The sequence below is a fragment of the Rhinolophus sinicus genome, linkage group LG04, assembly GCF_036562045.2.
Source record: "Rhinolophus sinicus isolate RSC01 linkage group LG04, ASM3656204v1, whole genome shotgun sequence".
Classification (NCBI taxonomy): Eukaryota; Metazoa; Chordata; class Mammalia; order Chiroptera; family Rhinolophidae; genus Rhinolophus; species Rhinolophus sinicus.
This window is the reverse complement of record NC_133754.1, coordinates 98,330,700-98,344,666: the sequence shown is the minus strand read 5'-3', so window position 1 is coordinate 98,344,666 and position 13,967 is coordinate 98,330,700. Positions and strand designations below refer to the sequence as shown.

At 37.6% G+C, this 13,967-nt stretch overlaps 1 protein-coding gene across 1 annotated transcript in view; it reads right to left on the bottom strand.

The window, feature by feature from the left end:
• The window catches only part of WASF3 (WASP family member 3), an 85,435-nt gene that overhangs the window by 61,597 nt on the left and 9,871 nt on the right, over positions 1–13,967 (bottom strand). Inside the window, 1 exon segment of the mRNA XM_019736523.2 lies at positions 10,082–10,176. The gene's annotated coding sequence lies outside the window, so the exon portion shown is untranslated.

Below are 13,967 nucleotides of genomic sequence, written 5' to 3'. Positions count from 1 at the left end.
AACCAAAAAACATAGGGTTGTTGAATGGATAAGAAAACAAGACCCTTACATGTGGTGCCTACAAGAGACATACTTCAGATCAAAGACACACAGACTGAAAGTAAAGGGATGGAAAAAGATATTTCATGAAAATGGAAGTGAAAAAAAAAGCTGGCGTAGCAATACTTATACCAGACAAACCAGACTTTAAAACAAAGGCTGTAACAAGAGAAAAAGAAGGACATTTCATATATAGTAGCCAAGATATGGAAGCAACCTAAGTGTTCATCAATAGATGATTAGATAAAGAAAATGTGGTACAAATATACAATGGAATAATACCTGGCCATAAAAAAGAATGAAATCTTACCATTTGCAACAACATGGATGGACCTAGAGGATATTATGCTAAGTGAAATAAGTCAGACAGAAAGACAAATATTGTATGATTTCACATATGTGTAATCTAAAACACAAAATAAACAAATAATTACCAGATGGGAGAGGTGTTGGGAGATGGGTGAAAAGGGGAAGGGATTAAGGCGTATAAATTGATAGTTACAAAATAGTCATGGGGATATAAAATACCGCACAGGGAATAGAGTCAGTAATATTGTAACAACTGTATGGTGTCAGATGGGTACTAGATTTATCAGGGTGATAAGAAGGGAGGTGATCACTTCGTAAATTGTATAAATGTCTAATCACTATGTTGTATACCTGAAACTAATATGATATTGTATGACAACTGTAATTGAAAAGTTAAAAAATTATTTTTAAAAAGCCAACCAATTCCAAAAAGTTGATATTACTCAGTAAGTACAATGCAATTAAATTAGAAATGAACAACATTTAATTAAAAAGGGGATGTTGGTTAAGTTCTGTCTCCAGCGTGTTCACCATTGATTCTAGACCCCTGCTCTGTCTTCTGACAAGGACCTTGGGGTACTTCGGGCCAAGCCTAGGCTGCTTTGATGTTGCCCCAGGGACACCAAGTCAATACTGATCAAAACTGGAATGGCAGCTCTCCAGACTCAAGAAACAATGCACTGAGCATCCCATAGACAACAAACACATTCACTAATTTAGGGATGGCAAAGAGGTGGCAACACCCTGAAAGGGATTAACTCTTGTACAGCTAGCTGAGAAACTGGCCCTAATCAAAGAGAAAATAAATAAAAAAAGTTGACATAAAGGGGAAGAAAAGGTAGGAAAAAAATGAAGAGGATGTCAGGGAGTAACAACTTCTTTTGGGGGGAGGTTGGGGAAAATATCAAAAATAAAAACAGAAAAAATCCTACATCACTCCCCAAAATTTCATTCTGGGGTAAAAGGGGGAAAAAAAGGCTAATAAAATGGACAAAAGTACAAATCATGTATCTAATAAAGATCTTATATGCAGAATATATAAACCCACAAAACTCAGTAAAAAACAAACTTATGAGCAAAGGATTTGAACAGACACTTCACAGAAAATAGATGGCAAATAAACACCTGAAAGAAGCTCAACACCATCAGTCATTAGTCACTAAGGAGATGCAAACCAAAAGTACAATGAGGTACCACTATGTACCCACTTGAATGGCTAAATGTAAAAAGACTGACCATGCCAAGTGTTGGTAAGGATGTGGAGAAACTCATACCCTGCTGGAGAGAATGTTAAATAACTCAATCACTTTGGGAAACAGTTTGGCAGTTTCTTATCCAGTCGATCCAGCGATTCCACTCCTAGGTATTTATGCAAAAGAAACAAAAGCATATGCCCACATAAAGACATGTACATGAACGTTCATACAGTTTTACTTGTAAAAGCCAAAAACAACCCCAAAATTCCACCCATAGGTGAATGGATAAACCAACGGTACTACTCAACAATACCACGGAATGAATTGTTATACGTGCAGCGACATGGATGAATCTCAAGATAGTCATGCCGAATGAAAGCCAGACCAAAAAAAAAAAAAAAAAAAAAGAAAAGAGTGTATACGGTATGATTCCATTTACATTACTATGATATTGTGATTTATAATAAGAAATATGTATTTGGTCTTCATCCCCGTTTTGACACAGAGCTCCTAAAACCCTTGGAATTTCTTATTCCAAACTTGGAATAGTGCTAAGAGCTATAATTTTGATATTCACAATAATCCCTGTTCGATCTCACCTAAGTATGTTAATGAGGCGACTTTTGGAAGGTCCCCAAGGATGGTGGCTGGTTGCCAGTGGAAGCAGCCATGTGATCAGAGGTTTGGAACAGTCAGTCCTACCCCCCACCTCAGGGAAGGGGAGAGGCCCTGGAGATTGAATTTAGTCACCAATGGCCAACTGTTTAATCGATCAAGTCTATGGAGGGAGCCTTTAACCAGTGAAGCCTTTTATGGAGGCTTCATTACAAGCATCCATAAAAATCCAGCAGGGTTCAGAGAGCTTCCGGGTTGGTGAACCAGAACACATCCTCATACCGGGAGAGTGGTGTACCCCCAACTCCACGAGGACAGAAGCTGCTCCTGTGTTAGGGACCCTGTCAGACCTGGCCCTAGTATTTCTCCATCTGGCTGTTCATTCGTAACATTTAATATCCTTTGTCATACACAGGTAATCTAATAAGTAAATTCCTTTCCTAGGTTCTGTGAGCTGCTGAAAGTAATTAATCAAACCAGGAGGAGTCATGGGAACCTCTAATTTGTAGCCAGTCGGTCAGAAACCCAGGTAACAACCTGGACTTGCAATGGAAGTTGGGTGGGGCACGGAGCAGACTTATGGGAAAACACCTGGGATCAGATGTTATCCCCAGGTAGATAAATGTCAGAATTGAGGAAAACTGCAGGACACCCAGCTGGTGTCGCCAAATTGCTTGATGTGTAGAAAACCCACACACCTGGATTTGAAGTAACACAGTGTTGCAGTGAAGCATTGAGAATACACGAGACACAAGCGTGTTTTTCCTTTACAATAACATTCCATTCTAGGACATGCAGACTCATCTATAGTGACAGAGAGCAGATCAGTGGGTGCCTAGAGGTGGGGGAGAGACTTGGGGGTGGGATGACAAAGGGCCATGAGGAAACTTTTGTGGGTAATGGTATGCTTACTATCTTATTTGTGACCATGGTCTCATGCGTATATGCATACATGTCAGAACTTAGACTGTGCATTTTAAATATGCAGCGTTTACTGCATGTCCATTTATGCCTTAATAAAGCTATTTAAAAATGGATCTGTGGAGGTGGGTAAGAGGTAAGAGCAGAAGATAAATTGGGATATCATTTTATCAATAAATGATAAAACATTTATTGACTATCTAGAGTCTAACATGACAGCCAAGTAGAAAACTCTATTGTTAGCCTCAGACATAGAACTAAATATCACAACAGAAGAAACAGAAAAAAAAAAAAAAATTAGTAATTATCCAGGCACAGCTCCAAAAGAATACTTACAAAAGGCCACAGTTAATGGCATAATCAAACTGGCAAACAGAAATGCTAACTTAATCCCTAAGAAAAGGGTTTCCTCCTACAGCGTTCCCTCATCTGAAGGGAATGTGCCCCCCCACCAACTTAATCAGAGAGGGTACCACTTAAAACAGCCTGAACAACTTTTTCAGGGGCCTGACACCCTGGCCCAGCAGCCCGACAAGTCGATGGGGGTGGGGACAGAGCAGCACCCCACCCAGAGCAGCCCAAGGGGTGGGGACAGAACAGCAAGTGGGCGCCCCAAGTTCTTCAAGAGCTGAGACCTGGGGGTGGGGGGGTCCTTCAGTCCCACTACACCCAGGACCCTACTTAAAATACGGAAGCAATAATATCTGTGCGCTGCCCTCAAAGGGCTGTGATGAGATGATACACCTGAAAACCCACCGAAAACCCTAAATTGGAACTCAAACACTTGACAGTATTCCTATGAAAAAATAAATGCTTACCCGAAGAATTAAAAACAATTAACTATTACCTTTTCACTTTAATTGGATAAGAAGCCAGTTATCAGCACCCCAATCAGCCAATATTCACACTGCGATCAATATGAAAAGCTCATAAGCTGTTTACTACATTATTATTATTTATAATCCACACTAAAAATGTGTTACGTTAATGCCCTTTTAAATGAAACTAAAACTCTTAGCTCCTTACTCAAAGTACAATAAACATATGACCTACGAACAGAACCTTAAAATTAAGCTAACACTGCATGTTTTTGTAATATAAAATACATTAATATAACACTCAGAAGCTAAAACCTCAACAGTATTTTAACATCTGCTAGGGAGATGTTACTTTCTGAAAAACACTGATCTCAAAGAATTTGAAAAATTCAAAACGAATTTTTAGGTACTCAAAAGTACCTGTTATGACCTATGACCCGCAAGATTTCATTCTCAAAAAGCACTAGTTTTTGTTTCTCATTACTTAGTTAACCATAAATTAAGTCTTCTCAAAAGTTAGTTAGCTTCTTTTTTTGTTAAGAAAGACATAGCACATATTGTTTTCTATTTTATTCTTTTGCCTCAATTATCTGAGAATGACATTCACCAAAAAAAATTAACAAGGAAAGTCCAAAATGCATAAAAAATAAATGTAAGTTCCTAGAAGAAACAAATTATAAGACACAAAATTAGATGATTGGCCAAGTGTGTAAAGAAAACAGTCACTGTACCCTGAAATATCAAACTGAGAATATGAAATATGAAATTACAGCTTCTGTTGGTCAAAAATCGCCAAATCGTGTCAATTTCATATGAATGAACAAAACAAGATAAAGTCAAAACAGCATTAAAGCTGTGGAATCTACCAACTGTTCTGTAGCACACATGCTACCAAACTTGAGTAGCTGTGTTTTAGAAACAAAAAGCATCTTGATGCCAATATTTTGGGCAACTTGAAAACATGCTCATGAAAACAAGTTAAGATAAATGGTTATTTTAGGTAACTATTCCCAATTTTTTGAGCCATGAAAGCAGGAAGAGAGCTACTAAATAGTAAAATAACTCAGATTTGCAACCTGTGACCTTGATCTCCAAACATCAAGTCGGGCATCCTATCAGCTCCTTTCTTCTGAACACATTCCAACAACAAACTATGTATGGTCACCCACAAAAAGAGATCAGTCAGCGTTTCCAGGTAACTTTATAGAAAAATCACCAAAGAAACTAAATCATACAGCTAATGGTGGTACACTGGTTAAAGAGGATAAATGGAAACATCTTACAAACATAAGCATTTTATATATATTACATCACTTAGGTCCCATTACAACTTTATAGGTTGGTAATGCCCCCACTTAACAGATAAAGAAATCAGGGCTCAAAAATAACTTGTCCAAAACGACTTCACTAGTAAGCATAAGAACTTAAATTCAAAACCCACTCAGTCAGATGTCAGTTTTTTTGTCTGTTTGTTTGTTTGAGGTATACGTGACACACAACATTATGCTCGTTTCAAGTGTACAACATAATGATTTGGTATCTGCATGTACAGTTGACTCTTGAACAGGACGGGGTAAGGCGGCGACCACCGCTGTAGTCAAAAATACTCATAAAACTTAAGTTGGCCCTTGGCACACCCGGATTCACAACCTCGGGTGGAAAACACATTTGACCCTTGAACAACCTGGGTTCCTGTGTGTAAGTGGACCTGCACAGCTCAGACCGCAATGTTCAAGGGTCAGCTGTACCGTGAAATGATAACCACATAAGTCTAGTTAACACCTGTCACCACACATAGTTACACACAAAAAAATTATTCTTGTAACGAGGACTTTATATCTATTCTTAGCAACTTTCAAATACGAAATGCAGTGTTGCCTTTGCTTTGGAGTCAGATCCACAAACTCATCAAGACTGATGTCAAAAAGCTTACTACCTATGTTTTCTTCTGAGAGCTTTATGGTTTCAGATCTTACATTCAAGTCTTTAATCAATTTTGAATTAATTTTTGTGTATGGTGTTAAGACAGCTGTCTAGTGTCACTCTTTTGCACGTGGCTGTCCAGTTTTCCCAACACCATTTATTGAAAAGACTATCCTTTCCCCATTGTGTAATCTTGGCTCCTTTGCTATAAATTAATTGACCATATATGTGTGGGTTTATTTCTGGGCTCTCTATTCTGTTCCATTGATCTTTGTGTCTGTTTTTATGCCAATACCATACTGTTTTGATTACTATTTGCAGTATCGTTCTAGTTCTTTCTCAGGATTACTTTGGCTATTTGGGGTCTTTTGTGGTTCCATACAAATTTCATTAATTTTTTTGTTCTATATCTGTGAAAAATGCCATAATATTTTTAGTAGGGATTGCACTGAATCTGTAGATTGCTTTGGGTAATATGGGCATTTTAACAATATTAATTCTTCCAAGCCAACTCAAAACCAAATCTCTCAGATGCCAAAGTCTTACAATGTTTCTCCAAAGAAGATTCTCTATTAGTGTCACCATTTGAATACCCTCTGTCTGCTCGATGCTCTGAGTATTATGTTTTCAGCAGCTCGTCAAGATTATCCTCGAAAGGCACAAACTTCAGTTATGAGATAAATAAGTACAAGGATGTAATGTACAACATGGTGACTATAGCTAACTTTGCTGTATGATATACATAGGAAAGTTGTTAAGAGAGTAAATCCTAACAATTCACATGAAAAGTAGAAAAATTTTTCCTTTTTTTCTTTTCTCCTTTCTTTTATTTTTATTTTATCTATATGAGGAAATGGATGTTAGCCGAACCTATTGTGGTAGTCATTTCACAATACATGTACATCAAACCATCATGCTGTACACCTTAAACTTATACAGTGATGGATGTCAATTATTTCTCAATAAAACTGGAAATAAAAAGATTACTATCCTCCTTTTACAGATGAGGGAAATGAGGATCAAGGATTTAAGTAGATTTTGCTCAATAGCTGAAGCTTGTATGTTTTCAGCATTTGAACTCAAGACTGCCTATTAACTCCTAAATTTACACTCCCTCTACTACACCACTCTGCCATACCAAGTACTCAGCACTAATGGATATGGTCACTAATATGTAATTAAAGTAGCAATGCATAGTTATTAAATTACATATTTGTGTAAATTTGTAAGCATTCTCCTTAGGCCGAAAAACTATTTTATTCTGAGACTTAGAAATGATTCCAGCAAAACCATCCAGAGACACTGTCTTGTCAAATAACTATCCCAGGCAATTGGGACTAGAACACAAGATCTCCTCCATTCTACACTGCGAACCATGGTAAAAATAAGCCAGAATTTGGAAATTATTTAACAGAAACCAATGAGCATAATACGTGGCTTATATTATTATACAGAACATATCAATGCATTCTAAGATACAAACAGCAAGTATACAAAACAATTTGAACTCATCCAAAACTAAATGATGGTTGACAGATTTAACAAATAATTCTGTTTGCCCTCTTCAGATTTAAGAGGACACCCTGACATTGTTTCAGATAGCCTTTTTCTTTAAATTAAAAAAACAAGAGCTATTTAATGAAGTTTAAATCAATACATAACTTTGAAGTACTACACACAGCTTTCTGGATATATCAGTAGAAACAAGAAAATGCTGAAATAAAACTATCCCAACAGATTATGCTGACTTTAAACTTTAAAGAAAACAGTAACTTAAAACGCTAAGTTATATAAACATTGCTTTGCTTTTTATGATTTTCAGATCACACTCACAGAAACCAAAATATAGTAGATATTGTCTACTGGCATTCAACATCTATTCCCATCTCCTGTCCTTTCCCCTATATCACAGAGACTAGAAGGCTAAAATCTACGTTTCTCAGGTTTCTTGTCATGGGAATTCTGAATATGACTTTTCTTCTTGTCTTATCTACATGCCTTTTATTTGTTTTCCTTACATTACTCCACTGACTAGGACAATTTTAAATAGGAATTGCCTTGCTCCTAATATTAGGCAAAAGCATTTAGTCTTTCACCAATAGTATTAGCTATAATATTGTCATTAATATCTCTTAGCAAGTTGAGGAACTCCCTCCTTTTCCTACTTTCCTGAGTTTTAATCATGAATGATAATGAATATTGCCAAATGTTTTTTTCTACATCTACGGAAATATTCATGTGGGTTTTAAAAACTCCATTGTTTAGTTGGCTGATACTGATTGATTTTCAAGTGATGAACCAACCAATCTTGCATTTCTGGAATGAATGGTACTTTGGCATGATGTATTATCTTTTTTACATAAACTATTCAATTTACTAATATTTTTTTGAGAAACATCTTGGCTTTTTTGTATCAGAGTAATACTAGCCTCATAAAATAAGTGTGCCCTTCCTCCTATTTTCTGAAGAGTTTGTATGTAATTGGTATTATTTCTTTCCTAATAGGTTGGTAAAATTCACCAGTGAGTCCATCAGGGCATAGCACTTCCTTTCGTAACTACAAATTCAATTTTTTTAATAAAGAGCTATATAGGTTATCCATTTCTTCTTGAGTAAGGTGTGGTAGATGTGTCTTTGATGAAATTTGTCCAAGTTAGCAAATGTATTAAGTGGCTCATAATATTCCCTTATCTTCCTTTTAGTATCTGTAGGATCTACATTGATGGTCTCTCTTTTCTGATATTAGAAATTTCTGCTCCCTCTCTTTTCTGATATTAGCAATTTCGTTTTCTCTCTCCCCTCCCTCTTCGTCTCTCTCTTTCCTAATTAGTGTGACTACAGGTTTATTAATTTTATGGATCTCATCAAAGAACCAGCTTTTGGTTTCACTGATCTTTTTTTCTATTGTTTTTCTGTTTTCTGTTTCATTGATTTCTGCTCTTTATTATTTTCTTCTGCTTTTTAGGGGTTTACTTTGCTCTTTGTCTTCTAATTTCTTAAGGTGAAAGTTTAAATTATTCTTTCAAAACTTCTGTTTTCTAATGTAAGCCTTTAACACTGTAATTTTCCCCTTGAAGTACTGAATCCCATACATTTTGATATGTTGTATTTTAATATTCATTCAATTCAAAACATTTTCTAATTTCCCTTGTGACTTCCTCTTTGACCCATGGGATTTTCAGAATGTGGTATTTAGTTTCAAAATATTTGGAGATTTCCCAGATATCTGATACTGATTTCTAGCTTAATTCCACTGTGGTCAAAGAAGAGAGATATACCCCTGAAAAAGTACTTGCAAAGGGAAAGTATGGGAATCAAAATCCATTTTCTGATAGTAAATTAATATAATATGCCCAAGATCAAGGTGAGATAGGATTAGATATCAAGTCTTCCAACATCCTTTCCTCTAAAGGGTATTTAGAGCAATATGTTCTCTCTCAGTACTCTTCTCAAAACCAAAAAGTCTTTTGTTATTTTCCCTCTATTCTGAAAGAAAGAAAGAAAGAAAGAAAGAAAGAAAGAAAGAAAGAAAGAAAGAAAGAAAGAAAGAAAGAAAGAAAGAAAGAAAGAAAGAAAGAAAAGGACAATTTCACATACATCATCTCATTTGATTTTTGCAGCTCTAAAAACATGTAAGATAAATGCTGGCACTTTGTACACGAGGAAAGTGAAGCTCAAAGGAATAACTTGTATTACTAGTCAGCAGTGTCTCATTACTCCTGAATCATCCCTCAAAGATAGAAGAATATAGATAATTTAAATCTTTAAATAATGAAAAACCTCATATTAGCCACTGTTGGAATCGCCACCACTTCAGTTCAGAGTAAGTTATAGTAAAAACCGACCAGGCCTGAGTTTTATCATCTTGACTTTTCATACCCATTCATTATTTAGCAAGGTTCAGACACTAAGGAACTGGTTAAACCCCGGGAAATAAAAAGAAAATAGGAAAAATATACAGTGAGGAAAACGAGACCCCAGTTTCATAAGAAATACATTATATAGCCATATTTGTCGTTCATACCAAAAATTAGGATGAAATGCACACACCAAATTAAATTTTTTTCTCTTTCAAATTCTTACTGTTAATTAGGATCAAATACTCTATAACATTATGTCTTAATACTTATATATTAAAATACATTAATATTTTGAAATATTAAAATAGTTTATCCTATTCTATTTCAAATTAAAATTCTAAAGTATAACATTATAGAAATTAAATGGCTTTAAGAGTAAAAGGTGCACACACACACTTACCGTGTAAGTGGTGACTTATGCGTTGCCAAAATTTCCTTCAGGTAGCATCACCGCTTTGGCTCAGATATCAGGAGTAACAGCAATCAAAATTAGAGCTAAAAAGAAAACAAGAATTAAATACTGGTAAGCAAAGTGCATTCAAGTCTTCACGAATGTCTTAAATTCAAATTTCACATTTCAACAACTTCATCAAGGGAGCTCTAGTCCCAGTAGTAGCTCTTTTTAAATTACTTTGAGCAAGAAGCTAGTAAGGTATGTGAATTCCTGTATTAATTCCAACTCCCTATCCTGGAATAAGCTCTGAAATTAACTTCAAGGAATCATAGTAAATAATAGCTAACGGACGGAAAAACAAAAAGCCAAGTATATTATAGGCTTATTCCACTGGACTGCTCAATTCAATTACCCAACAACAATGCATACATTTTAGGTTTTGTTACTGCCCATAATGAATTCACGACTGATCACTCACATAAGAACTCTATCAGATATGAGCATTTGTATTAATTTTTCACACAAAAATACTTAAATTCAGTAAAAATCTTGGTGATCACATTATACATATCTTAATAGCACATATGGGGATAAAATAGTAACAAAGATTTAACGCCTGCATGATGGACCCTATAAAGTGTTTGCAGGGCAACTGTTATTAACAGCAAGTGTACAGAACAAGCTGACATCGTGTACCAGTGTGCTGGAAGGACCAAAAAGTACGATACAGTTTCCTACCCAAACAGAGCTATGGTTGACTGAGGAAGAACACATACAGGAAAAATTTAGTGAATAAAGCATTCATTCAGTCAGCAAAACTTTACCAAGCACCTTGTAGGAGTGAGCCCTCCCCTTTAAAGACTGCAGACACAAGAATGAATAAGGAAATGCCTGCTTGTGAAAGAACTCACCGTCTAGTGAAGGTGACTAATTATAATGTCATCAAGTACAGGCTCAAAAGCAAGAGCATGGCACCCAGAAGTGGGGTGGGGTTTATCAAACAGCTCCGGGGGAGGTCGACAGGGGTGAAGAGTGAGATTAGGGAAAGGCCAGGCCGGCAGAGGAAGGGGGAAGGGTGCCATTTGCATGGGGAAGAAAAGCAACTTTAAGCCTACTACAGAGAACTACCTGGGTACGCGTGAGTTATATGTAGGCTAGTAGATAACGAGAACCTACACAGTCAAGACTGTCAGGATCTTTTTAAAAGTGTGGGGGGAAAAATAAAAAGATCAATGATACTCCAATTTACAGACGTCCTACGAGGTGGCTTATTTAAAATGAAAAGCAGCACATGATTTCCTTCCCCGTCGGTAGAAGCTGTACTGTACAGCAAGCTCTTGATTACAGAGTGAAAGGAAAAAAAGTGAGTTTTTCCTAAGTGATTTGCACACGTGTTCACCTTATTTCCAAATACGGAGAATTATCCCTGGGTTTTAGATTATCCGGGGCAAATCTGACTTCTATCAGATCATCTTATTTGCACAATTTTGAAAGTAATCAGCACGACACACTTCACTCTAGAGATGGTTCTATCAAGCTGACTGAGCAGAAGGGCCAGAAGAGTGTCTGGTATATGTGTTTTCTGCATGACCAGTTGTGTTTACCAATCACATGTTAACTCCTCCTTTGGGAGGCACAACTGTGACCATTCCCGTTTTGTGAAAGACTGTGTAACTTATTGTGTTACTAGCTAACTCAGGACTAAGCATAGTGCTAATATGTGACATATCTTTAACTTAAACATGAGAAAATGAAGGACTGGCAGGTGACTTTCCCAGGATGACATAGCTGGAAGAGGCGGGGTTAGGATAGGTCTGTCTGGCCACAGTCACACTTTTTCATTATTGTGTTCGACCGCTTCCTTTTGGACACGTACACATGCATTTTTCTTTCCTACTGCGCTGCTAACATGTCTGACATAAGCCACAAACATGTTTATATAGTTTATAGTTATAACTATAACCATAAAGATCTTGAAGAATTAACTAGATTCTGTGAGAGTGTTGCCTAATTTATAGGGGAAAGTTATTTTTCACTCCTCTGAAGGTACAGATTAAGGTTACTAAGTTGAAACCCAGCACCCCAGCATGTCTACTAAGAGGTGTAATGTTAGCAAGCCCAGGGAAACACATTTATATGCAACACCGGAATTCAAGTTCTGTTCATGTGCCGTGGTGAAGCTCTGAGAGGTGCTAAAAACGCTCCCCTGTGGCTTCAGTCTAGGAGCCGAGTTGCCCTGCTATTTCCGATCACTGGGCTCGCGTCCAGGATGCTCCCTGCTCCCCCGTGAATGTCCTCTTCTCTCCTGGTCTCCAAGCACCAAATTGTCCCTCACCTTCAGAATGCAACCTAGGTCAGCCTCCTTCACCCACCTGCTCAATACACTCGTATTTATTGTGGTAACGTGTCAGGCATTGTGTGTGGCCCTACCCTGGGAACCAAAGCCCAGTCCTGCACCCTCAAGAACCGCTTGGTCCACCAGAAGACAAGGGATTAGCATTCAGTGAGGTCAAAGATGCCTACATCGTATCAAGAGAGCACAGGGGAGGGAGCAGCTGCCACTGGAGACGGAAGGCAGGGAAGGCTTCAGCGCTGTGAACATGAGGGCCTTTGTTCAGATGGCAGAAGAGGAGGGGAACAAACTTGAGATGAACGTGTTGGGTGATGGAGGGGATGGGAAGCTGAGATGTGTCAGAGGGTGGAGTCAAGAACACCGAGGCAAGACGTCTGGCTGAACTCCCTGCAGTGACGCACAGGTTCACAGTGGACACTGTCCACCGTCCAGTATGGCAACCTCCAGCCACATGGAGCCTGTGAAATGTGGCTAGTGTGACTAAGGAACGCAGTTTTTTGTTTTATTTCATTTTAATTAGTGTTAATTTAAATGGCAACCTGTGGCTGGACAGTGCAGCTCTTAAGGTTTCAGGCTTGAGAGGATGAGCTGAGGGGTTATTACCAGTACCCGAGAAGATGAAGAGCATATAGACACCCAAATAACTGTTGGAAAAAAATGAATGACCAAGTCAATTAACAGAGGAAGAAGCTGGGTGATCTTTCAGGACTCCTCCCTTTAAAATCTCATCAAAGGGGTACCTATCCTTGCTCGTTCGGGTTTCGAATATGGCCCTCAGTATGGTAGCACTGAAATGTATTCATGCTGTCTCCAGATCTCAATCCAATTCTTAAAATAGTACTACTAAATTAAAATTCCTTATGCTACTCAGTGAAAAAAAACAAAACGTGAAAACGCTATCATGAAACCATAGCAAGTTGTAATTTAGGAACTAATCATAAACCAATGATAATAAATCAAGCCAGGATAAGTAACTGTGTAGATATGTCTTTTTCTTAGAGAGAGAGAGAGACAGAGAGAGAGATAGAGAGAGAGAATGAGAGAAAGAGAGAAAGAGAGAGAAAGAGCGAAAGGGAGGGAAAGGGATGGGAGGGGAAGGAAGGGGAGAGGTGGGGAAGGGAGAGTAGGGGAGGGGAGGGCAGGGAAAGGGACCGGACAGCTTTATGATGACTTCAAACACACTACAGACCACTCACCGCCTATGCAGTTTAGTTTACATTCAGTTTACATTCCTCTGTACTCTGGTAAGAAAAATGACTAAATTTATCTCATGAAATACCTTCTTTTGTTCTATAGAGCATTTTAAAAGGTCAACAAAAATTTCCCTAGTAATATGCCCTTTAATCTTAGTTATCCACAACATGCAGAGTCAGTATGAAATAAAAAAATTGTGATACGAAACAACTTAGCCCGAGAACCAGTTGTCTAAATGACTCATTGCTAATCTGCCAATATTACCCTAATCTGATTGTATTGGGATTTGCTTCCTATTTTGGTCCTTGTCATCTCTCTTAAGCTCCCAGATTCCAGTTTTCTAGA